Raw genomic sequence first — 25,027 nt, forward strand, 5'->3', positions numbered from 1 at the left:
TTTATTGTGTTTTTCCTCAAATTTCTGCTCTTCCATCCAACTTATTCACATGTCTTAAAAGCAAAGTCAGTAGTGAGCTTCCTGTACATCCACACATCAGGTTCCTACAGAAAGCTCCTCCTTCCCACTTTGAGATGTATTATATTAATTTGACAAATGCAGAAACATGTTTACAAGGATTGCACATATTTAACCTTTATGAGGTTGCTTGCTGTCTTGGAGAAGGGAGAGACAAGGGAGGGAGGGATAAAAATATGAAACATAAAGTCTTACAAAAATGAATTTTGGAAACTATATGTATATTTGGAAAAATAAAATACTATTGAGGAAAAATGTATAAATTAATAAAAATTATGAGCTCTCACGGTTGAGGAGGGAAGAAGAGAAATATATACATGACATGCTTTTAAGTTTAATATGTTATTATCATTTTCTACATCATTTTTTAAAGCTAGTCAACAAAACAATAAACCATATATTGATTTGCAAGAAAAAAAGATATATTGTATCTATAAACTCTTGGAATACAAAGGCTGCACTGTTTATCTTTGGATGAAATTTGCATCTTCTCCAATATCCCAGTGCAACATGTAACACATAATAGATGTGTTATAAGTTATTGTGGAATAAATAATTTCTAAAAATTAACTCTTCATTGTGTTACAATGGAAAAGGTGTTAAGATTTAAAGTCAGATTACTGTATAACCTTGGACAGGTCGCTTCACTTCACAAAATCACAAAATTATAGAAACTGAAATTTAAAGGAATCCCAATGACCAACTATCTAGTCCAACTCAGAAAGAAAATGTAGCTGACTATTAAACAAATGGCTGTCCATCCACTCTCTTATTCAATGAATGTCTTCAAAGACATCCAAGAAGGAGGAACACACCATCTCTTGAGGTAACCTTATCCAATATTGGATCAATGTAATTCTGAAATTTTTCATAACATTGAATGTACATTTGCTTCTGTGATTTCTTCTCATTGATTAAGGTCCTGCCTTTTAGGGTCAAATGGAATAAATCTAGTCTATCTGTACATGGCAGATCTTCAAATATTTGAATAATCTCATTTTCTTCCTGAATGTTCTTTTCTCTAGAGTACCTTCAACTCCCTGTTCCATCAACTGTTCCTCATATAATAAAAATTTAAGACCATTCATTGTCCTAATTGTCTTTCTTGGACACACTCCAGACTCAAAATTCTTTCTTTCAGAGTCCTTCACTTTCTTCTTCTAAGGTTCAAGGCTCATCACCATTCTGCATTCTTAAGGTTGACCCTTTAGAGAAAAATGTTGTAGAATTTACTGCATCTTCCAATTATTTCTAAAGGGTTTTAAGGCTAATATAAACTAAAGAAAAAGTACAAGATTAACTGGCAGAATTGAGGAATTAAATAAAAGAAAGTTTAAAAGGTATCTCTAAAGGATTCCACTGAAACTATTCCCCAGGATAACAGCGGCTTAGATTCTTCTTAAATATCCTCTCAGGACCCCAGTTTGTTCTGATAAACCATTTTAATGTCTCACCTCTTATGAGGAAGTTCTTCCCAATGTCTAATCTAAAATTATCCAATAGTAATTTAAGCCCATGAATTATTGTACTGCTCTCAATGGGAACAAAGAACATTTACTCATTCCTGATTCTATAATAACTCTTCAGACACTTGATGACAGGTGTTAGGTTTCTTCTTGGTCTTGCCTTCTTTAAGCTAATAAACCCAGTTCCTTTAACCTTTATTGGAAGGGCTTATTAGTCAAACCTTTAATCATTTTTATTGCTTAACTTGGTGGTTTTCAAAGCCAACATTTCAATTCAATCAGTTAACCAAAACTGAACAAAGTCAATTGATAAAAAATGACCAATGTAAAATGTTGTAGAGAAGATTTTTTTTAACAATTATTATAGACCATATCACTTTTCTGAAGGTCATGCTTCAAAATAATTAGTATTGTGTTATTCACTACAATTTAACTAATTGCATACTTTGACTCCCAGAACATTATCATAATCATCTTCCTCTTTATTTTTCTCCCCTTCCTTCTATTTTTTCCTTTCTTCCCTTTTTTCTTCTCTTCCTTTTCCCGTCTTCTTCTTCCCCTTCTTTCCCCCTTCCTTATTCTTCTCCCAGTCCTTCTCTTCTTCCCCCTCTTTCTCCTCCCTATTACCTTCCTCTACCACCTTTCTCTTCCTCCTCCTCCTCCTCCTCCTTCTCTTCTTCTTCTTCTTCTTCTTCTTCTTCTTCTTCTTCTTCTTCTTCTTCTTCTTCTTCTTCTTCTTCTTCTTCTTCTTCTTCTTCTTCTTCTTCTTCTTCTTCTTCTTCTTCTTCTTCTTCTTCTTCTTCTTCTTCTTCTTCTTCTTCTTCTTCTTCTTCTTCTCCTTTCCTTCTCTGCTGATCTTAACTATTTCTTCAGAAAACCCTGATTTGTAACATTTTAAGATAAATTCCATATATAAGTCCATGTATAGTCCAGAATTATATGAAACCTCTCTAGTCTCAGGGTTTTTTGTTTATAAGAAGGAAGTTAGGATGAGATTCCTAACATCCCTTCCAGCCCTATTGTTTTGTAGAATGTTATAAGGTTCTTTCCATCTCTGGCTATTTTGTTTAATGTTCTAACACTGACATGCCCCAATCTCCCTTCCTGCTCTTATATTCTTCATTGTAAGGCAATATAACCTATTAACAAAGTCATGGGATGACCTTGGAGCCAATAACAGCTAAATTCCTGCATTCAAATCTTGACTCTTCATATTATGTTTCACATTTCCACTGTTCTTTTTTCTTGAGGCAGTTAGTGACTTACTTGCCCAGGGTCACATAGCTAGAAAGTGTTAAGTGTCTGAGGCCACATTTGAACTCAAGTCCTCTTGACTTCAAAGCTGGCGCTCTATCCACTGTGCCATCTAACTGCCCTTTTAATGATTCTAAATGAAATGAAATTGAAATTAAAATTTAAAAAATTAAAGCACTAAAGTGCTAGTCAATTCTAATGTTCCATGTTTGATTTTCTAACATCCCAACACCTCAGTGGTCTTTCTATTTCTAAAACTTAATTCTCCTCTCTTGATTATTACTTGTATGACCATGGGAAAGTCATTTAATATATTTGTGCCTCACTTTCTTCATTGAAGAAATGAAAATATTAAACTCAATGACCTCTGTGGTTCCTTTCAATTTTAAATCTATGGTCTTATGTCTTCAGTTTCAAATTATGTTCTATATTCTAGCAACCTTTGTCACAAGATATCCTGAGGCCTCAGTTTCCTCAACTCTAAAAGAAAGGGAATCACCCAAGATGACTCTTGGGTCTGTTCAGGTTCTGGATCTGTGAACCTCTAGGATCCTAACGATCCATCTAGAACATCTATTAGTCTTTGATGATGTCCTTAGTGTCCACATTGTGTCTATGGTTTCTCAATGGTTAGGGCTAGACCTAACGAGACAAACTTCCAACCTGACAAGGGAAGATACTGGTAAATGTCACAAATGAAGAAAAGTTTTTTATGGAACTTTTTTTGACTAGAAATGATTTTCCCTGATGTCATATTTCCAGATATAAGGTTTTTCATTAGGTGGGTGTATTTTAACCAATTTTCTTCTTATGAGACTCTGATCACATTAAATGGCAGTTTGAGGACATTAAAAAACCTCCATAGACCCTTTTTTCTAAATTTAGCAGTAGCAATTGTTCTCATGTATTCACCAGAACACACACACACACACACACACACACACACACATACATGTATAATGTACCAAGAATTTAGTCTATATATTAAATAGGCTAGAGTTCACCGGGGACATGTAAAAATAGAACAAAAATAAAACTATTTGCTTGCAGATTGGAGGTGAGGTGAGTGGGATGTTAATTAAAGATAACCTAAACACTTTTAATATTAACCTCCTGATTTCTTCCAGTGTTTCAGGTAGAAGGAAAAAAATCTTCAATATAGTTAAGAATGGATGGGATAAAAGACACCAATGAAGTCCAGGGCAGGTACGAAAACAGGAGCTGTTTCTCTGGGCTGCTTGACTAATACAGGCTGAGCCTGAGAAGGAGATAATGATCAGAACAGCCATTCCAGAGCAGAGACTTCAAATCATAGTAATTATGACAGTTTGTGCCAATAGCCACGAGGTGGGATTTTTTTGATGTGGTTAAAAATAACATCTGTAAAATCCAATAAAAATTACATTTTGCTAATTTTCTGATAAGATACTGCTTTAACTATACAGTGTCTTCTGCTACCAGTTTTTCAATTAGAGTATTTCCTTCTGGGTGTTTCAGTTTTTTAAAAATTTCTCTCTTTTTCTCTCTCTCTCTTTCTTTTTTTTTTTTTTTAACCATCTTGTCTCCTAGATCCGATTCCACCCTGAACCAAGCATTTGTTTTTAACACTCCTAATTAATTGTTTTGTTTGAGTTTTGCCTTTCAGGCTGATCTCAATCTTCCAGACTTTATTAGCTTGCTGATGGCTGAGCAGTGATACTGAGGGCCCCAAAGCTCTGTTCAGTTGGTTCTTTTCAGCACTGAAAGCAAAGTTCTGATATTAGCCCAATGGAGTGAAATGTCAGAGAGGAAAGTTGATGACCTCATGAAACCATGTCTGCCTTTATTGAAAAATTATTATTTTTCTTTTACTAGAAATAGTAGAGGAAACCAGGAGGTAAATGTTAAGAATATTTAGGTTATCTTTAATTAATATCCCACTTAACTCACCTCCATTTTGCAAGGAAAGTGTTTTATTTTATTTTTTCTTGTTTTACATGATCTTGGTAAACTCTGGGACTTAGGTCATCTTATCCAATAGTATTTACTGTAAAAAAGCAAAAGCTCTGGTTAAATAATTATCTTATAGGTTGATAGGTTTCCACCAAAGAAGAAATGGGGCTAGTTCAGTGTTCAGGTATATTCTAGTGGGCAATTTTTTTTTTTGAATCATGTTTGGGTCCGATTAGATAACCATTGATGTTCACTTCAACTCTCAGATGCTGTGATTCTGTTCCCTACCCATGAATCACAAGAATTCCAAGTGCCATATATCTTAAGGTTTAGGATTTCCCTGGTGGTCTTTATTCTTTTTTAAAATTTGGGTCATATCACATTAAGAGTTAGAAGTGAGCACAAAGACAATTGAGTCTAATGTCTATTCAAATCATGAAAATTCTCTGCCACAATCCCAGCTAGCTTTCACTTGAGACATAATAATTGGCAACCCACCACCAATGATTCTTTTGAATAGCTCTAATTATGAGGACATATTTCCTTAAATTCAAATGGGAATTTTCTTCCCAGTAAATTCCATGCACAGCTCCTATTTCTGCCCTTTGGGCTAGAAATTTCCAGTCAAACCAGTCAAATCCCTCTTCCACATGACAGCCCTTTAAATATTTAGAGATTGCTATCAAGTCCTTTCTAAAGCTTCTCTCCTTCAGGTTCACAGCATCACAGAATTACAGTTAATCTCAGTGGGCACTTAATCCCAAAACATTCCTGCAAAAAGAATTTCCTCTCCAAACTACCAGAAAAGTCACCACCTACTCTTTTCTTGAAGATCTCCAACAAGGGGAAAGCTTTTGAGGCAGACCAGTCCACTTTTAGAGAGTTCATATTATAAAACATTTCCCCTTATTTAATTACTGATTTAGCCACTTTGCAAATTCTACCTGTTGTGTCTGTTTCTGCTCTTGATGGAAAAGCAGAACCAGATCCAAGTGACATCCCTTCAGATACTTGAAAATAAGTTGCCATGTTCATCCTCCTCTATCCAGTGTTCTCCTGACCAAACATACCCAAGTCCTTCAAGTACTTCCTTTAGGGTGTGAATTCAAAATCTTTTCCTGTTCTGCTTACCATAGTCTGGATGCACTCCAACTTTTTAGTGTTCTTTTGAAAATGTGGCACCTGGAAGTGTGTGCAGCACCTGAAATAAAGTCTGCCTAGGACAGGGGATGATGGGAGTATCACTTCTTGATTGTTGATTCCCAGGGACCATACCTCTCTTAATGCAACCCAAGATGACAAGCTCTTCTGCCTGCTACATCAAACCATTCATTCTGTGGATCTTGGAGTCCACTGGAAATTCCCTCTTGGTTCAATTTAATTCTTCATTTTATAATTTAGAATGTGAGCTTCTTGACTTCAGAGACTACAATGTTTGGCATTGTATCCCTAGTGCCCAGTATTATATCTGGCACATACTAGATGCGTAATAAAGGTTTGCTTTACTGAATTGCTTTTTTAGTCCCCTACCCAGACTGATTACTTTCCTTTAATCACATACTAGTTGTTAGAACTTTAAATAGTGGTATAAATATGGATATCAATGCTGATGCAATTATAGGTGATATTTTACAAATGTATTGATAATTATAATTATATTAATATATTAACACAATATTATAATATAATACAATTAATATATAAATATAATATATTAATATAATTATATAATACACAAGCATGTTATATATATCATTATATAGTACATAATATATATTATATCCTCCATTATACACAATTATATATAAAATGCAATTATATGGAATTTATATATAATATGATATAAAATATGTTATATGATATACACCTATATCTGCATAGAATAGAGAAATAGATACAGACATAACTATAGATGATATAGATACATATATACAACATGGACATAGATATATATGTGATATTTATTCAGAGTATTTTCCCTCTTCACTATTGCCTCATAGAAGCAATCCTTCTCTTTCTGGTTACAGCTCAAGTTTCACCTTCTACATGAAGCCTTTTCCCAATTGTAGGTGCTCTCTTTTTCAAACCACCTTTTATTTATTTATATTTGTCTATATATGTATACAACACATATAATGTCTACATATAAGATATGCATTATACATATTAATAAGTAAATATATGTGTATTATGTATATCAATATCTCTGTTGTCTTCCCTATTCAGTAGTAAGTACTGAAAGAGTAAGGATTGTTTCATTCTTTGTATTTGTATCCCAATACCTGGTGTCTAGTAGGTACTACTTTTGGTAGATATAATCTTTTGTCTAATTTCTAGATATGGCTATGACAATAGCTAATATATATTATATTATATCTAAAACCTCATATTAACAATGGCTACCATTAGGCACAAATATGTGTGTGTATACACACACACACACATTTACATATATATGTAAAACCATTTTATATATACTTCTATTTATCAATTCTTTCTCTGGATACAGATAGCATCTTCCTTCATATATCCTTTGTGATTAACTTGGGTATTTATAATAGTCAAAATAACTTAATCACTCAGTCATTCTTAAAACATTATTGTTGCTACTGTATTCAACATTTTTTTGGTTCTGATTATTTCACTCTTCATTATTTTGTGCAAGATTATCCAAATTTTCCAAAGATCATCAAGCTCATAATTTTTTTTATGGTAAAAGAAGTTTTCTATCACAATCATGTATCATAATTCATTCAGTCATTCCTCAATTTCCTACATTTCTACAGTTTCTAGTTATTTGTCAACACAAAGAAAGTTGCTATAAATATTTTAGAGTATATAGGTTCTTTTCTTTTTTTCCCCTAATCACTTTTGGAAATAGGCCTAGTAATAGTATTGCTGGGTCAAAGGGTATAGACAGTTTAATAATTCTTTGGCATAATTCCAGATTGCTTTCCAAAATGCTTTTTCACAAGACCCTGGATGAAATCTGCAACAGCAGGAGGCAAGGGCTGTTCAGTTGAAGACTTTAAATGTAGATAGAGAGATGACTGGTATGGTTTTCCTCTGAGGACCAGTCTACCTAAATGCAGAGCCAGTTCATCATTAGAGTAACCACCTGGTGATGAATAATTCCTCTTACAGCAATTGCATAAAATTTTCAACTATGACTTCTGGATCTGGATTCAGAGAACCAGGATTAAAATCTTGGTTCTGGCATTTATTGCCATTGTGATCTTGGGGGAGCCACTCCAATACTTAGCATAATGGCTAGCAGTAATATGTTTATTGAATTGATATGTGATTTTATCTTTGCTTCACCTCTCTAGGTCTCACTTTCCTCATCTTTAAAAGGAGGGACTTGAACTAGATGATCCCTGGAATCACTTCCCACCAGGTTTTCTCTATTCATACCTGTGGGAGAAAGTGAGTCTAATGATTTTACACGGTTCTGACTCAGTTAAAGTCAATTCACAAGCAAGTCAAGACATTGTCTTTATGAGGTCATTGGTCCTTTTCAATAAAAGATGATGATGATAATTGTCATCATCGTCATCATCAACAACATAACTGTTCTCACTAGTGACCAGTTCTGATAAGTGAATTTTTGCCATAAATTGCCAGGATCCATTCCTCTATGCTACTTCCCAATCTTGTCTTATGGCTTTTTCTTCTGAGTTGATTACCTCTACCTCCTCCCCACCCATGACTTGGACTCTAACTCTGGGTCCCACCCTTCTGGATATCTCTTTTAGACCCTCTGTAACTGGTCCTCTCTAAAATGTGGTGCCCAACAATTTGAAGGATGAACTCCTTCTAGTCCTCATAGCTGACATTTACATAGTACATAGCTTAAAAAAGCACTTATCCTCCTAACAACTCTGCAAGGTAATGCTATTATTATCCCCATTTTACTGGTTAGGAAATTGAGGATTAAATAATTAAAGTGACTTGTCCAGGACTGAACAGCTAATACATGTGAAGCCAAATGTGAACTTAGATTTCCTTCACTCTAAGTTCAGTGTGCTGTCCACTGAATCACCTAGCTGCCTCAGAATTCATATCCAAGATTTTAATCACCTATTCTGTCAGGCAGCATTCTTTTGGATTAATATGTTTTCCCCTCTTCAATAAATAAGTCCCACATGGACAACACATGTAAAAAATCTCCTTCCTTTTTTTGAAGTTGTTCATTTCCCATCAGTGTACTATTTGAAGCTCCGATTGGATATTTGCCTTCAGGGTAAGAAGCAGGGAGCATTTGTGGCAAATGTGAGGTCCAGATTTTTGAGTAACTTTTGATTTGCTGGACAGCTCCTTAGGAGGCATCCTGTCCAGCAAAACCTGTCTAGATCATCTCTAAAATATTAGTAACCAGAAATCTAATGTTCTCTTTTATCTACAATGGAAGATTCAGCTAGATAGGTAAGCATTTATTAAGTGTTTATTGTATATTAAGAACTGTAGGATCCATTGAAATCATTGCCTACAAAAGAAAACTCATTTAAAAAATATTTCCAATTAGATTTCTCAGTTTATTCTTTGATCTGGCCCCCTAGATAATTCAATTTCCTTCCCAGATTATCTCATTTATTCTCTTTTTTCTTGAGGGGGTGATGGTGCTAGAGAGTGATTTTATTGGTATGGTCAAGAGGAGTCAAGAAGTGTCATGAAGGTGATCTTTCACAGCCCAAGGATCCCAGGACAGAGGCACTAGAAGTTGAGATGTTTTTAGTTTCATATAGTAATTATGTCAAAGGTAGAATCTGAATCCAGGTTTTTTGACTCTGAGGCCAGATTTCTAATTACACTGTTTTGCTTCTCATGATCATTTTCATAAATTATGGAGTGGGGATTCCTTCCTATGCAGGATAAAAATTGTCATTGAAAAATTAAGGAATTATCTTACATTGGGCAAGGTCATGTTGAAAAAAGGTCAAGATATGGGGCTATAATTTCTTTAATAGGCCTGACCCTTAATTCATAGGATCTTAGAGTTAGCGCCAACAGGACCTCAGAGACCATTTCATTTCATAGTAAGGAAATTATAGGCCATAGATAGCAAATGACTTGCACAGTGTCAGAGCTAGTCAGTGATAGTTTGGATTTAAATTCAAGACCACTGACTCTATAATGTTCTCTCAATTACATCATGACTGCATCATTCCCTACATCTCAGGTCAGCAATTGTCAGACACAGGATGTTTCTTGTTTTTTGTTCAGTCATTTCTGTCATATCTAATTATTTGTGACTCCTTTGAGGGATTTTCTTGCCAAAGATTTTGGAATATTTTGCCATTTTCTTTTCCAATTTATTTTACAGATCAGGAAACTGAGGCAAATAAGGACTTGCCTGGGGCCATGCAAGGTCTAGAGGTCAGTCTCTGAGGTCAGAGTTGAATTCAAAAAATGGGGTTTTCTTGCTAAAGATTCTGGAGTAGTTTTGTATTTCCTTCTCAAACTTATTTTACAAATGAGGAAACTGAGGCAAATAAAGACTTGCCTGAGGTGACACAGCTAGAAAGTCTCTAAGGCTAGATTTGAATTCACAAAGATGGGGCTTTCTTTCCAAAGACACTGAAGTAGTTTGCCATTTCCTTTTTCAACTTATTTTACAGATGAGGAAACTGAGGCAAGGAGTGACTTGCTCGGGGTCACACAGTCAGAAAGTCTCTGAGATCAGATTTGAATTCACAAAGATGGGTCTTTCTGACTCCAGGCCCAGGATTCTATCAACTGCATTACCCAGCTGCTCACAGATAGAAACACATGCTCAGTTCAACCAATTGGTGCTTTAAATTATGTCTATTCAAACATTTAACAATGTCAATAGCTAGTGAATTTGCTTTGTTTGACTACATATATTGGTAACAAGATTTGTTTTTCTTCCTTTTTTCAATGGTGAAGGTGGGGCCATTTATTGGGGGGGCGGGGAATTTAAAAAGAAGAATACAACTTCTTGAGGGCAGGGGGTATTTTCATCTTTTCCTTTATATTCTCAAGATATATATATCTTGGGACAAACAAGGCATTTTAAAAATGTTTGGTAAATTATATTGAATATCCAGATTGGCTGATTTTTAAAAACGTAGAAATTATAATAAACAAGATACTGGCTTTGACATTTACTGCTTTCTCCATTTATTAGTAATCTCTTGATTGCTAAATCCAATGGCTCATTCTCAATCCTCATCCCTCTTGATGTGATACCCAACCAATAGAGAATTTCAGGTGAGAAAAGGTTTTTTTTTTTTTTTTAATAGCCCAATTCACTAATCTTATATACGAGGAAACTGAAATCCACTTATTGAAACACCCTACTTTAAAGCCACATAGTGGGCTAGTAGAAGAATTAGTATTTGACTCCAAGTCCAAATCCAAGACTCTTTTCATTATATTATAACACTTTGCTACTCATTTAACAAGTGGGCAACTTAACCTCTGAACCTCAGTTTCCTCATCTATACAATAGAAACAATAATACTTATATTATCTGTGTCATAGAGTTGTGGTGAACATTTTCTAAGCCTTAAAGCTCTAGGGGTGTCAGATAAGTCATCACCATTTTGGTATCATACCAACATAGTGCCAGAGATAAACTATCTCATCTAGATCCAATAATTAATAGCACTTTATGGTTTGTGAACTGCTTTATATACATCATCTCATTTGAGACTAGTAACTACTCTGGAAAGTAGGTGCTTTTATCATTACCATTTTACAGATGAAGAAACTGAGGCAGAGAGGGATTAAGTGACTTGGGGGTCATACACTAGCTAGTAAGTGTCTGAAATCACATTTGAACTCATGCCTTCCTGATCCCATGCCTGGAATTCTATCCACTGTACCACCCAGCTGTTGGAAAGCTACTTTGGGGCCATATTGTTGGGAACTTGAAGTTTCAGATTTTAACACTTTTTTGGTGTCAATTCTTTTTTTGGAGGATTTTGAATTTGTCTTTTAGGTAATAGAGTTAAAATTTATGAGTCTAGCAAAAACCAAACTTTTGTCTTTCCAAAAGATTGGCTAAGGGGTAACAATGTTATGGACTTATAACTGGAAAGAATCCTAAGAGTGGGCACAGAAGAATGAACCCTACCTCTGGAATCAAAGGATATGGTTCAAATCACATCTTTGATGTTCATTACCTACATGACCTTAACCAAATTATTCAACCTCTCCTGGTCTCAGTTTATTACTTGTGAAATAAAGAAGCTAGATCAGATAGTCTCTCAGGTGATTCAATTCAATTCACCACATGATTCAATCCTTTTATTTCATAGATAAGGAAAATGAAAACTTTTCGGCTTTTCCAAGGTTACACCATAGTAAATAACATTGCCTGAATTTGAACCCAGACTTTTAGGTGTTCCATCCAATACTCACTCGTTGGGCAATAGATTAGATTGTACAATTTCAAAGATCTCTTCCCATTCTAAAATGGCATCCCTGTATTGGACATGTCACCCAATAGAAAGGCATTTGTTAACCGAACAAACAGAATAATGAAAATAAAATATAGGAGAAATTCAAAGCAAATGCCAGGCCATCTAAAGTCTCAGTCCCGAGGCTCTCAGCTCAGTTCTGCTGTTCGGGCTGTGGCTTTGGGCCAATCTTCGAGCCTTTCTACCTCAGCCTCCCTGTTGGGTAAACGGCGACTGTTACGCTGTGATTAATTTCTCCCATAAGGGGGTTGTTTGTATTAATTAAAGGTTTCGAAGAGCTTTGAAGATGAAAAGTGCTGACTTCTTATGCTACTGGGAGGCACTAAGTCATGGAATGTGATAAAACTGCTTTCCTAGATAAATGAAGAAAAGGGAGCCAGTCTGCACTGGGAACTTCGGGCCTGGGATTGAGACCTGGACATTCAAAGAAGAGGAAAGAATTCTCCCTGAAGAATAGCAGAGTAGTTAGAGTTATAGCCCGAACTGCTGAGTGTAAGCTCCTTGAGGGGAGGAATGGTTTCATTTCTATTTTGGTGATACACATAGTCAACACTGAAGAAATATTTGCTGAATTGAACCAAATTATATCTAACCTGGACACTTTAAAGGTTTAAAGTGCTTTTGTGACATATTCCTTTTTCCAAATTGATTGATACTCTTCTTTCTGACCTATATGTGCTCCCCCCTAAAAGACTCAACAATCCTCCTTCACAGAGTTGAAAGTTGGAAGGGTTCTCAGGGTAAGCTGAGGTCCAGGGATGTTAAATAACTTGTTTAAAATTTCAGAAATGGGATTGGAATTCTAGAGTTAGTGTTCTTTTTCTGATTCTCCCCTAACTGGTTTAATAGAAAGAAGGAATTCACTCTTAGTCCTTTGACTTTCATGGAAGTGGACCACCATGAACTACTGCAATTGACCAGAATCCTCTTGCTTTCCCATATTCAAAATGTTTTAGCTGCTGGCTTCATTTTGTTTTGGTCATGGCCAAAGATGACATCCCTCCTCTCTTTTCCCATTTCTCCCTCTGTCTCAATCAAATGTACTTCCTTCAAGTCATCTTTTCCACATTGGTGATCATTTTTTAAATTAAAGCTTTTAATTTATAAAGCATATGCCTGGGTAATTTTTCAACATTGACCCTTGCAAAATCTTGTGTTCCATATTTTCCCCTCCTTCTCCTCCCATCCTCCCCTAGATGACAGGTAATCCAATACATGTTAAATATGTTAAAATATATGCTAAATCCAATGTATGTATAAATAATAAATAAACACTCCAAGTAGCCCTTGTTGACAGGGGTGGGACAATCTGTTCTTTATTAGTATTGCAGGAACCAAAGCCAACGCGTCAGAGGAACCCAAACGGCCAATGAATATTGAAGGATATTAATTTACTTCCTTCAATCGTCTTTATGAACTCTAAAAAATAAACACATACTGGGAACAAAAGAGGAAAATGTCAGGCTTGAAGCTGGCTTGCTGACTGTGGGCTGGGCTTTGCAGTTGACCGTGTCTTTACCTGCCTTGTTATGAGGTCATGTTTCTGTTTCCCGCATAAGGATTTGCTTTTCAAGAGGGAGGCAAGACTCTGTGTTCCTGGCTCCTAGGAAGGCCATTGGGTTTGGGCCTGGTTTTACGAAGACCCAGATGAAAAGAAAACCAAATAGTTGAGGGCCCATGAAACCTAAGAGTTCATGCTGGGATTTCAAAAGGACTTTAAATATATATATATATATATATATATATATATATATATATATATATATATATATATATATAGCCTATTGAGATGAAACTTTGTCTTTTGTGGCCCATGTAAAATCCATTTTTGACAGTATGCAGATTTTTTTATTATCTGAATTCCAATCTCTGTATTGATAGGGACCTCAGATCAGAGATCATTTTTTCAATTTGTACCTGACCTAGCATTTCTCCTATTTCTGCCCCCTGGTCCCATTCTCCTACAACTATTTTAAGCAATTCCAGGCTCTCCTCAACTTCTTTCCAGCAAGCATCTCCTCAACCCTTTGTTCATCCTTTCTCCTCTAGTGTTGGAGACATGAATCATCAATAGACTAACGCTTCCATTGTACCTGGATGAGATATACCAATTTACTCCTCTATGACCGCACTCTATATTCCCATAATTTTCTGTTCTAAAGTGCCCCTTCCTCTCTATTACTCCTCTATATGTGTTAGAATTTAACTCCATTGAGAGCAAGGAATATCATTTTTATTCACATGCCCAGCCTCTAAGCTTAGTGCTTGGTTCATAGTAGACATTTAAGTAATTTTCATTGATTACATAGACCTCCATAGGAGTAGTTAAACAAGTTCCTCAAAGTCACAACTTTTGCTTGAATAATTCCATTCTTAACCCTTTTGGATATCTGGGATGATTAGGAATGTTTTCTTTCAATTGAGTCTAAAATTCTCTCTTTGCAACTTCTGGGGTTGAGTAGGAAAAGTCTAGGAGACAATGGAGTAAAATGGCAAGAGTTTTGGAGGCTGGTTTTCCATCCTGCTGAGAACACTTCTCCCAGGGACTTGGGGCAAGGCCTTTCAATTCTGGGCCTCATTGAAGGAGTTAGACCAGGTGAATTCTGAAGTCCCTGCCAGCTTTCAAATTATGATCTAATCCAAACTTCCCTTGTTGTTGTTCAGTTATTTTTCAGTTGTATCTGATGCTTCATGATCCCAGTTGGGATTTTCCTGGCAGAGAGACTGGAGTGATTTGTCATTTCTTTCTCCAGCTCATTTTCCACATGAGGAAACTAAAGCAAATAAGTCTAAGTGACTGGCCCAGGGTCACACAGCTACCAAGTATATGAAGTCAGATTTGAACTCAGGTTTTCCTTAGGCCCAGCTTCTATTCACTGGGCCACTTAGCTACTCCAAATTTCCCTTTTAAAGATCAAAACGATGGATATGATTTCAGCCTTTGGTCAGGTCTGTGGTACGAGAGGTTCATGGTTCAATTAGCAGAGGAAGCAATTGCTGTCTAAAGTTCCTTCCAGCTTGAGGATTAGATGAAAAAAAGGGCTCCTTGAATGCTTAAAACTAGCTATTATCTCTCCCTCACATATGCCCCAGGCTAAATATTCTTAGTTCCTTCCTCATATGATTTGATCTCAAAGCTTTATTTTTTTTTTGCTGGTTGACTTCCTCTGGACACCCTCAAAAATGTGCTTCCTAAAACCTGGTGCTTGGAACTGAACCCAATACTTCAGGCAGTCTCTGACTGGGGCAGAGTATTATAATACCTAGTACACTGATATAATTATATAATAACAATGGCTCACATATATAGAAGGCAGCTAGGTGACACAGGAGATAGAGTGCTGGGCTTGGGTCAGCAAGACTCATCTTCCTTAGTTTGAATCCAGCCTCATACACTGAATGGCTGTGTGACCCTGGGCAAGTCACTTAACCCTGTCTCCTTCAGCTTCCTCATCTATAAAATGGGCTGGAGAAGGAAATGGCCAACTCCTCTAGTATCTTTCTCAAGAAAACCCCAAATGGGGTCATGAAGAACTAGACACATCAACAACACAATAATAATAGTAACAAAAGCACTCATGTAACTGTTACTGAGTGCTAGGTGCTGTGCTACCTTTAAAAATATTTCATTTAATGCTCCCTGGGGTATTGTTATTATCCCCATTTTACAACCAAGGAAGATTACACTTAAGCAACTAGCCCAGAGTCACACAGCTGGTAAGCCTTTCAACGTCAGGTCTCTCCTACTGCAGGTTCCAGTGAGCTTTCCAATAGCCTATTGCATCTCCATCTCCATGCTCCTGAATACTACGTCTCTTTTAGTGTAGCCTCAGATCATATCCTTAGAAGCCATATCATGCTAATGACTCACTTGGAGTTTGAGGTCCACTAAAACCTCCAGATCTTTTTCTAATGAATTGTCACTTACGGCACCTTCTTCTCTATCCTCACTCTCTTTTGTATTAATTACAAAAAATGAGAACTTTTTGGTTTAGGGGTAATTGTTCTAATTCCAGATAAAACCAGAGCTTCCTTGCTCTGTGGCATAAAATTCATGTCAAAAACTAACTTTCCTTTAAACACATCTATCAAGATTTCATAAACTCCACTAATATTTCATTTATAGTTTATATTATATATTATTATAAACTAATAGTTTATGAGGAGAAATTTTGATTTCCTCCCTCAAAATAATAGTCCAAGCAAATACATGATAACTTTATTATTTATTTATTATATATTTTAAAAAGGATAGGAAGTTGTATATAATAGATTTGCAGTTTGATATACAAAAAGCATTTCTCTATTTTTATTCTATTATTATTTTTTATAAACTTGTAATTAATATTATGGAAATATTTGTTTTCTTTTTATTTGTTTATTCTGTTTATTGATTTCATTCTATTTTGTTTATAATCTTTAAAAATTTTATTATGTTATGGAAATATTTGTTTTATTTCTTTTTTATTCTATGGTTATTTTTAATTTTATTTATTGATTTTATTTTGTTGTATTTTTATATTTTTTATTCTATTATATTATGGAAATATTTGTTTTATTTCTTAAATTCAAATTTAAAAAAATTTAAATGAAAAACTAACGTGTTAAGCAAGATACTAATGCCATCATTTCTACCCCAAGATTTGGCTAAAGCAAAATTTTAACTAGGTGAATGGAGGAAATCAGATCAGGTTTGCCAAGTGCTTTTAAATTCATACTACTTCAAGCTTGTCCTGGGCATCATCATTCTTAGGAATGATCTTTTTAAAAAAGCTATCATCTTTGAAATTTTTTTTTTAAAAAGAAATGAAATCCAAGCCCAGGACTTTGGGTGAAATCAAAAGGAAAACCTTAGATAATTTGAAGTTCTTAGATAATTCTTTGCAATTTGCACCCACCATCTCTCTAGCCTCATCCCTCTGAATTTCTCTGAAATATTTGACACTGTTCCTGAATGCTGTTTACTCTCTTAGGAGTCAGGGCATTGTTGTGCCCTGGGTCTCTTCCTACCTGCCTGTTCCCACTTTTTCTATTTTCTTTTGCTGGCTTATAACTCATCTCAATGGTGGGAATCTCAAGACCTGAATCCTTTTTTAAATCACTATTACTTATTCTTGGTGATCCCATCAGCTCCTATGAATCCAGTTAGCATCTAAATAAAGATGATTCCAAGATCTATGTCTCTATTGCCAGTTTTTATTCTAAGCTTTATATGTGTATCGCTTATTGCCTATTGGATATTTCAATTTGGATGCCCCATAGACATGTCAGTCTCATGCAGGTAGGTGGCTTCTTTCTTTTCTTTTCCTCCCTCCCTCCCGCCCTCCCTTCCTCCTTCCTTCCTTCCTTCCTTCCTTCCTTCCTTCCTTCCTTCCTTCCTTCCTTCCTTCCTTCCTTCCTTCCTTCCTTCCTTCCTTCTTTGTTTTCCTCCCTCCCTCTCGCCTTTTTCTCTCCTTCCCTCCTTCCTTCCTCTCTTCCTCCCTCCCTCCCTCCCTCCTTCCTTCCTTCCTTCCTTCCTTCCTTCCTTCCTTCCTTCCTTCCTTCCTTCCTTCCTTCTTTGTTTTCCTCCCTCCCTCTCGCCTTTTTCTCTCCTTCCCTCCTTCCTTCCTCTCTTCCTCCCTCCCTCCCTCCCTTCTTTTCTTCCTTCCTTCCTTCCTTCCTTCCTTCTTCCTTCCTTCCTTCCTTCCTTCCTTCCTTCTTCCTTCCTTCCTTTTTTCCCTTTCCTTTTTTTTTCCTTTCCTTTTTCTTTTGCCCTTGGTCTCTCTTGTTCTTTTTTTTTCTTTTTTAGAATTAAGTCTTGTAACCAGCAGAGAGATTGTAACATTTCAGAATCAGAAAGGACATTAGAGAAACAGTACAATTAAAACATAACTATTTGGGCTTTGAGTCAAATAGAACTGTTTGAACCCCACCAACTGTATGGCCAATGACTAAGGTGGGATTTGAATCCAGTTCTTCCTGACTGCAGATCCAGGGATTTTTCTACCACACTGAGTTACTAACAGTGATCACAACTTCCAATAATTTAGATTTTTTAGCCATAAAAATGTGATTTAATTATCATGGGCAACCCTCCATATAGAAATTCTCTCTCCTAATGCAGACCAGCAACTCTTATGTAATTTTGCAGTGTAATTTACAGTGGTCTAGGTCACTCAGAGTGGGAGGAATTTGCACATAGTTCCATAACCTATCAGCATCAGAAGTGGGATTTTCATCCAAGTCTAGTCCTTATGCCATGCTGTTCTCATTGAGATTGCACCATTTTAAAATACTCTTCCTGTTTCTGAATCTGCAACATTGGGGCTAAAGCACTGAGAGAAATGCTCAGATTCATGCTATATCATGACTCATTCCCTGATACTGCTCTGAATCTGGCCTCCTAGCCTTGGGAAATGGGAGACTGGAGAAGCTTGACTCATTTAATTGGTAATTGGATCTGCAGTACAGCCCACATAAATTAAGATCTGGATTACCCACAGACACCTGGGAGGCCAATGTGGATCCAGGAAGGTAGTAGAATTTTTTTTATCATACTGAATATTATTATTAATATTATCTTGACATTAGAAACCTTTGTCTGAACTGAAATCCAGGACTCAAAAGACAATCACTGAATCCAACATTAACTTGGAGCTCCAAGCTGATCAGTCAGTCAGTTAATCAATAAGCATTTATTATGTACCTACTATATGATGGACAGTGTGCTAAGCACTGGGGATATAAAGTCAAACAAGTCACGCATTTCTATTTTATAAGAAACATGCACACAATTGGTTGAAGAAGAGCACACAGGTGTAATTCACAGAAAATACAAGATGGGGGGGGGTGGGAATTAGCAACTGGAAAGATCAGGAAAGGTGTAAGCTAGAAGATGGTAGCTCAAGTTGAATCTTGAAGAAAATAAGAGATTCTATGAGGTGGACATGAGGTTAGAATGCAAAGGCATGGAGGTAGGAGATAAGGTGTCATGTGTGAAAAGGAAAGAAAAAGCAAAATGACTAAAATAGTATTTAAGTAAGGGGAAATGTTTTGCACTATGAACTCTTTAAAAGTGGATAGGTCTGCCTCAAAAGCTTTCCTCTTGCCGAAGATCTTCCAGCAAAGAGTAGGTGGTGATGTCTCTGATAGTTTGGGTCAGGTAGAAGTGGGAGCTTGAGCTGAATCTTAAAGGAAATGAGGGGTTCTAAAAGAGAGAAGTTGGGAGGGTGCAATGAATTTCATTGCAAAGCAAAGATAGAGCATTATGTGTGAAAATAACTAATATTGAGATAAAAATATCATGTAAGAGGACTAGAAAGATAAGAAGGGGCCAGATTATGAAGAGATTTATAAAACAGAGAGATTTATGTTTTTGATCCTAGAGATTATTATTGAATTGGATTAGAGCTTTAGGAAAATCACTCTGGCATCTGAATGGAAAATGGAGTGAAACAGGGAGGGTTTGGAGGCAGGAATAATAATAATAATAATATCTAGAATTTGTATAAAGCCTTAAAGTTTGCGATGTGTGTTCCAAATAGTATCTAATATTAACCTCATCTAATATTAACCATCATAACCAGATGAAGAACATACAGAATTTCAATAGCTTGTCAAGGGTCATAGAGACAGTAAAATCTGAATTCATATCTCCCTGATCAGAGAGGCAGCATTCAGTCCACCATGTAACTTGGTTTCCTCTAGATAGCCCTCAGAATGAACCGCTGGAACTAATTAGAAGGCTTTTACTATTACAGGTAAGAAGTGAGAAAAAGTGTGATAACTATGTGAATATCTAGAAGGAAAGATGTTTTAGAGAAAGAAATTACAATACTTGGTGATGGTGGATTTGTGAGGTGAGAGTCAGAGATGAAACTATGGGTCTAAATGTCTGTGAGGATGGTGTTTGTTATAGTAATAGGGATATTTAGAAGAAAGGAGGATCTAGAGCAGGAGTGGGGTCGTGAAGATAATGAGGTCATATTTGGACACATTGAGACGACTATGGTATATTCACATGGAGATGTCCAAGAGGCAACTGGTGATGGAGGACTGGAGTTCAGGAGAGAGGCTGGGATTGTCTACCTAGAGCTGGAGATTATCTTCATTGAGATAATAGTTAAATCCATATAAGCTGATGAAGTTACCCAGGGAGTATAAAGAATGCTCAGGACGTGGTTAGCAAACATTACACAAAGATTCAGCGAAGGATGTTCATATGGAATGGTAAGACAAGTAGGGACTAAGAAATGTCATGGAAACCAAATGAAGGGTAAAGTACCTAGGGAGGGTTGGTAGTCCACAGTGTCATTGTGTAGAGAGGTCTCTACCTCTAAGACCAGAAGACTCAGTCCTCCTCCATGTGATCAGGTTTGGCGATTAAGAGATTATTGGGAATTGGGGAAAGTAGCTTCAGTTGGGTGCCACGTGATCCTGTTGCCTATATTGAATTTGCAGTCCATTCATACCTTCAGGTCTTTTTCAGATGATTCGCTTTCTGCCTGTGTAATTCCTATTTATTATTTGTGAAGCTGATTTTCCCTTTAGAGCTCAGTATAAAATAGCAATCTTACAGTAAACATCTGTTACAAAATTTTGTGAAATCTGGAATCATTTTGATAAAATCACTTGTGACCCATGATAAGTTATTGTCCTTCCTTCTTTTTCATTGTAGATATTTCTCATTCAACATGACTCTTTGTATCCCATTCCAGGTTCTTTGTATTTTGTTTCTCTAACAATTCCCAGAATATACGTAGTAGAAAACACATTTGAGGTCTTTATGATCTCTAACTGGGAACATGGGAGCAAGACCTCATGATTCAACTCCAATTCGTTGGAAATAGATATTATTATACATATCTGGCAAAGTTCTTTATGAATGCAAGAGATATTCACTGAATCACAGAATCCGAGAACTGGAGGAGACCTCACTGGTTGTTTGATTTAACTTATACATAAAAAGAATTCCCACTGTACCATCCCTGAGAAATGCTCTTCCAGTCTGAACCTAAAGACCTCCAAGATTGGGAAACTCACTACTTCCAAAGCAGCCAGTTCTAATTTGGGACAGTTCTAATTGTTAGAACGTTCTGATCTTCAGACTAAGTTTGCCTCTTTGCAACTGTTGCACAATGGTCCTGGTTCTGTCCTCTGAAGCCCACAGAATTAGTTTTCCTCCATATGACAACTCTTCAAATACTTGACCACAGATACTATATCAAGCTATCCTTGAGTCTTTTCTCTAGGCTACCTGGTCAGTTAATCAATCAATCACCTAGGTAGCCAATAATTTTATTCTTACCATGTGCCAATTCTTACCATAGTTCCCTCAGCTGGTCCTCACATGGCATGAATTTAAGGCATCTTACCACATGGGTTGCCCTTTGGACACTCCAGTTTATCAGTCTCCTTTTAAAATCATGATGTCAGTAAATGAACACAATACTATGGATAAGGTCAATGGTAGTAGAGTATATAGTGGGAACAATGCCCTTTGATGCAATTCAAATTCACATGACTTGCACTGGTTAATATGGCTAGTAGATATTGAGCCTGGATTTGAATTCAGATCTTCTTGACTCTAGAGCCAGTTCTCTGCCCATCATGGCACCTAGCTGCCCTAAGGGTGGGATCATCCTACATTAAATCTGTTAGCCTTGGTGTCAGACCACTGGGGCTTAAATTCCAGATGAGCTATTTCTTATCTCTAAGGCACTTACTCTCCTTGGGACCCCTTTTTTTTATTTAAAAAGAAGGTTAAGAGTTTGAAGTGGATGATCACTGGGGTACCTTTCTGCTTTCAATCAGGGATCCTATTTCTCAGCCGAGGCAATTTCCTATTTCTTAATTGGCCTGGAGTGACATGTGTAGAGCCAGAATAGCCCACCTCCCACCTCTCCCCACCTACCTCACCTTTGCAGGTAGAGCCCACAAAACTCAGGGCAAACAGAGAGCCTCTGTATGGAGGACAGATTGTGGGCTGGCACATTCAGCCACGAACATTGGAAATCATGAACACAGGAAGGCCCAGGGCCTTCTGGATCATCTCATTGAACTTGTGATCACCCGCAGTGTTCTAATTGCTAGTGCAGATAATAATAACACAAGGGCCCTTCCTGGAAGACTCTGTATGTTCTCCTGTAAAAACAAAAACAAATTTGATTTCTGTTTTTAGGGAGAGTGGATTTCTCACTAGAGCCTGGTAGGAGGTGCAGCTGGGTCTGAAGTCAGGAAAACCTGAGTTCCAAACCATCTTATTAGCTGTATGATATTGGGTGAGTAACTTAACTTTTCTCTCCCTCAGTTTCCTCAACTGTAAAATGAGTGGAATAGCACTTACCTCAAAGAATTACTGTGAGGATCAAATGAGATACTTTGCCCAATAGTAGGTGCTTAATAGGTGGATATCCATCCCCTTCCCCATCTTCCTTTATCCTCACCCTCACATAGTAAGGTAGAATGTTTTACATATATCGGACTACTTGCCATCTAAGGGAGGGAGTGGAAGAAAGGGGGGAAATTGGAACACAAGGTTTTGCAGGGGTTAATGTTGAAGAATTAGCTATATATATGTTTTGAAAAATAAAAAGCTTTAATAAAGAAAAAATTAAAAAATATTAAGGTAGATAGTGTTAGTAACTGGGTTCTGAAGTCAGGAAGCTTTGAGTTCAGATCCTGCTTCTGACACATTTTTGCTATATGATCTTAGGGACATCCTTCAAACTCTCTGGAAATGTCTCTTAATCTTACCTTCCAGGAGGGCCTTCAATTATGGCATTTCCTCCAGTGAATAAGAGATCCTTAGTACATGGTCAAAGTACCTGGTAGTGATCTCAAATCCAGCATATTTGATCAAATGCAGGACACTGTATTATTCACAAGTAAGTCTTGGGTCAATTCCTAATTTATCCCATCTGCTTTATCCTTCACATTCCCCGCTAAATTTTATTCAAGTGGACTGAGACCATTACGATTTCGATTTAGAAGAAACCTTAGAGATCATCTAATCCAACACTGGCCCGAGCCTGGCACCCTTCTTACTCTATCTGGAAATGTCCCATAAAGACATAAGAAAAGAAAGACATTTAAGAAAAATAATAGTGATTTTAAAGAAGCCTTTAGTAGCTCATCACAATTCTTAGGATCAGAAGATATTAGAAGATACCTTAGGAATCACTATTCCCATATGAGTTAGTAGACTGGAAACTCTGAGAGCAAGAATGCCATTTTATTTTGTGTTCACATCTGTTTCTTCAGCCATGAGCATTGTAACTTTCACACACACATACACATGGTGTGATATATGTATACACATATAAATACATGTATTTATACACATATTTATATGTATGTATATGTATATGCATATAAATACAGATTTTTAATTTTTTTGAGGTTTAGACCTGTCAATTCCTTGGGTGCTCAAGTCAGGGATGGAAACCTTTCCATTCAGGTAGATTAGCAATTGGTCAGACCAGCCCCTGGTCATTGAGTGGCCAAGTTACTGGCCAAAATCATTCAGCCAATATATGCCAGAAATTGTCCTTGAAACCGGAGCATTTGAATTTGAAGCCTGGAACTGAAGGAGTTTCAGGGGACAATGGAAAAATCAATGAATTTGGCCGCCTAACCTTGAAAAGTAGGGACTTGATTTCAAATCCTGGCTCTCCCCTGGACAATTCACTCCTCCTTCTCTGGGGTCTACTTTCCTTATCCGTACAATGGAGGCTTGGATTGTGCCAATGAAAGAGATTCTGAGTTTGGAACTAACTTAGCTGTGCACTCTCTATTTTGATAATTTTGGTCAAATTCTCCCCACCCCCCTTTTTTGTCCTGTTTTCTCAACTGAAAAATAAAAAGATCCAGTTTGTTGACTCCTAAGTTCCTTCCACTTTTAAAACTATGATTCTATGACTGTGTCTCACTCTGCACATAGTAGGGGCTTAATAAATACCTCCTGAATTGAGTGGAATTGTGAATCATTAAGAGGATGTGATTTGTCCAGCATCATGTGAGTAGCAGATTGAAGATGGGAATCCAGATCCCTCTAGTTCACATACAGAACCCTTTCCACCATGCTACCTTTCCTTGGAGACCACTCCCACCCTCCCGAGAAGGAAAAGCAGAGTGCCCCAGTTGACTCAGCCACATTGTCTGAGCCACATTTTCTTCCAAAAGGAGCAGGAAACTTCAAGAAGTGACTTGTCCTTGGTTAACAGCCCTGTACTAAAACCCCCAACTAAGCCCCTTGGAGCTCCCAGAAACCTCCGGTGTTTTGAAAATGGAAAGTTGATAAAAATGGAAAGCTCCCCTTCCCAAGGATGGAACAGAGTTCTGGAGAACAATCCTGAGCTTTCTTTTTTTTTCTTACTCCAACCCTTGTTCCTGGAACATCACCTGTCTATGTTGGATTTGTCTTTATAACCTACCATCTCTTGGAACGAAGGGTTGGAAAAAGTTTGCTCTTTTTCTAGATTCCCACAAGATCTCCGATTAAGACCTCCCGCTCTGTCCCCCAATAAACAGGTAGTTTCCTCTGGGAGCCCAGAGTAAATGACGGAGAGTTCACTTCTCACCTTTACCTGAACTATTTCCTCATTTTTTTTTTGGTGTTATTCACAGAGCAGCCCAGTCCCTCTCTGGGCTTGACTGTCCTGGTAACCACATTACCTGTCTCACGCAAACACCGGCAAGATATGAGGCTAGATTAACAGACTGATGGGTTGGTTCAGCCAAGTAGAAACTAGCCATAGGAAAATCCAGTTGAGAACAGAGGACAAATAGAAGAAGGAGACAAGCCACAGCTTGCAGGGGGAAAGCGCCAGCAGTGCAGGTTTATCTAAGGTGTGGCCTAGCTTAAGCCCCAGT

The sequence above is a fragment of the Antechinus flavipes genome, chromosome 3 (assembly GCF_016432865.1).
Source record: "Antechinus flavipes isolate AdamAnt ecotype Samford, QLD, Australia chromosome 3, AdamAnt_v2, whole genome shotgun sequence".
NCBI lineage: Eukaryota > Metazoa > Chordata > Mammalia > Dasyuromorphia > Dasyuridae > Antechinus > Antechinus flavipes.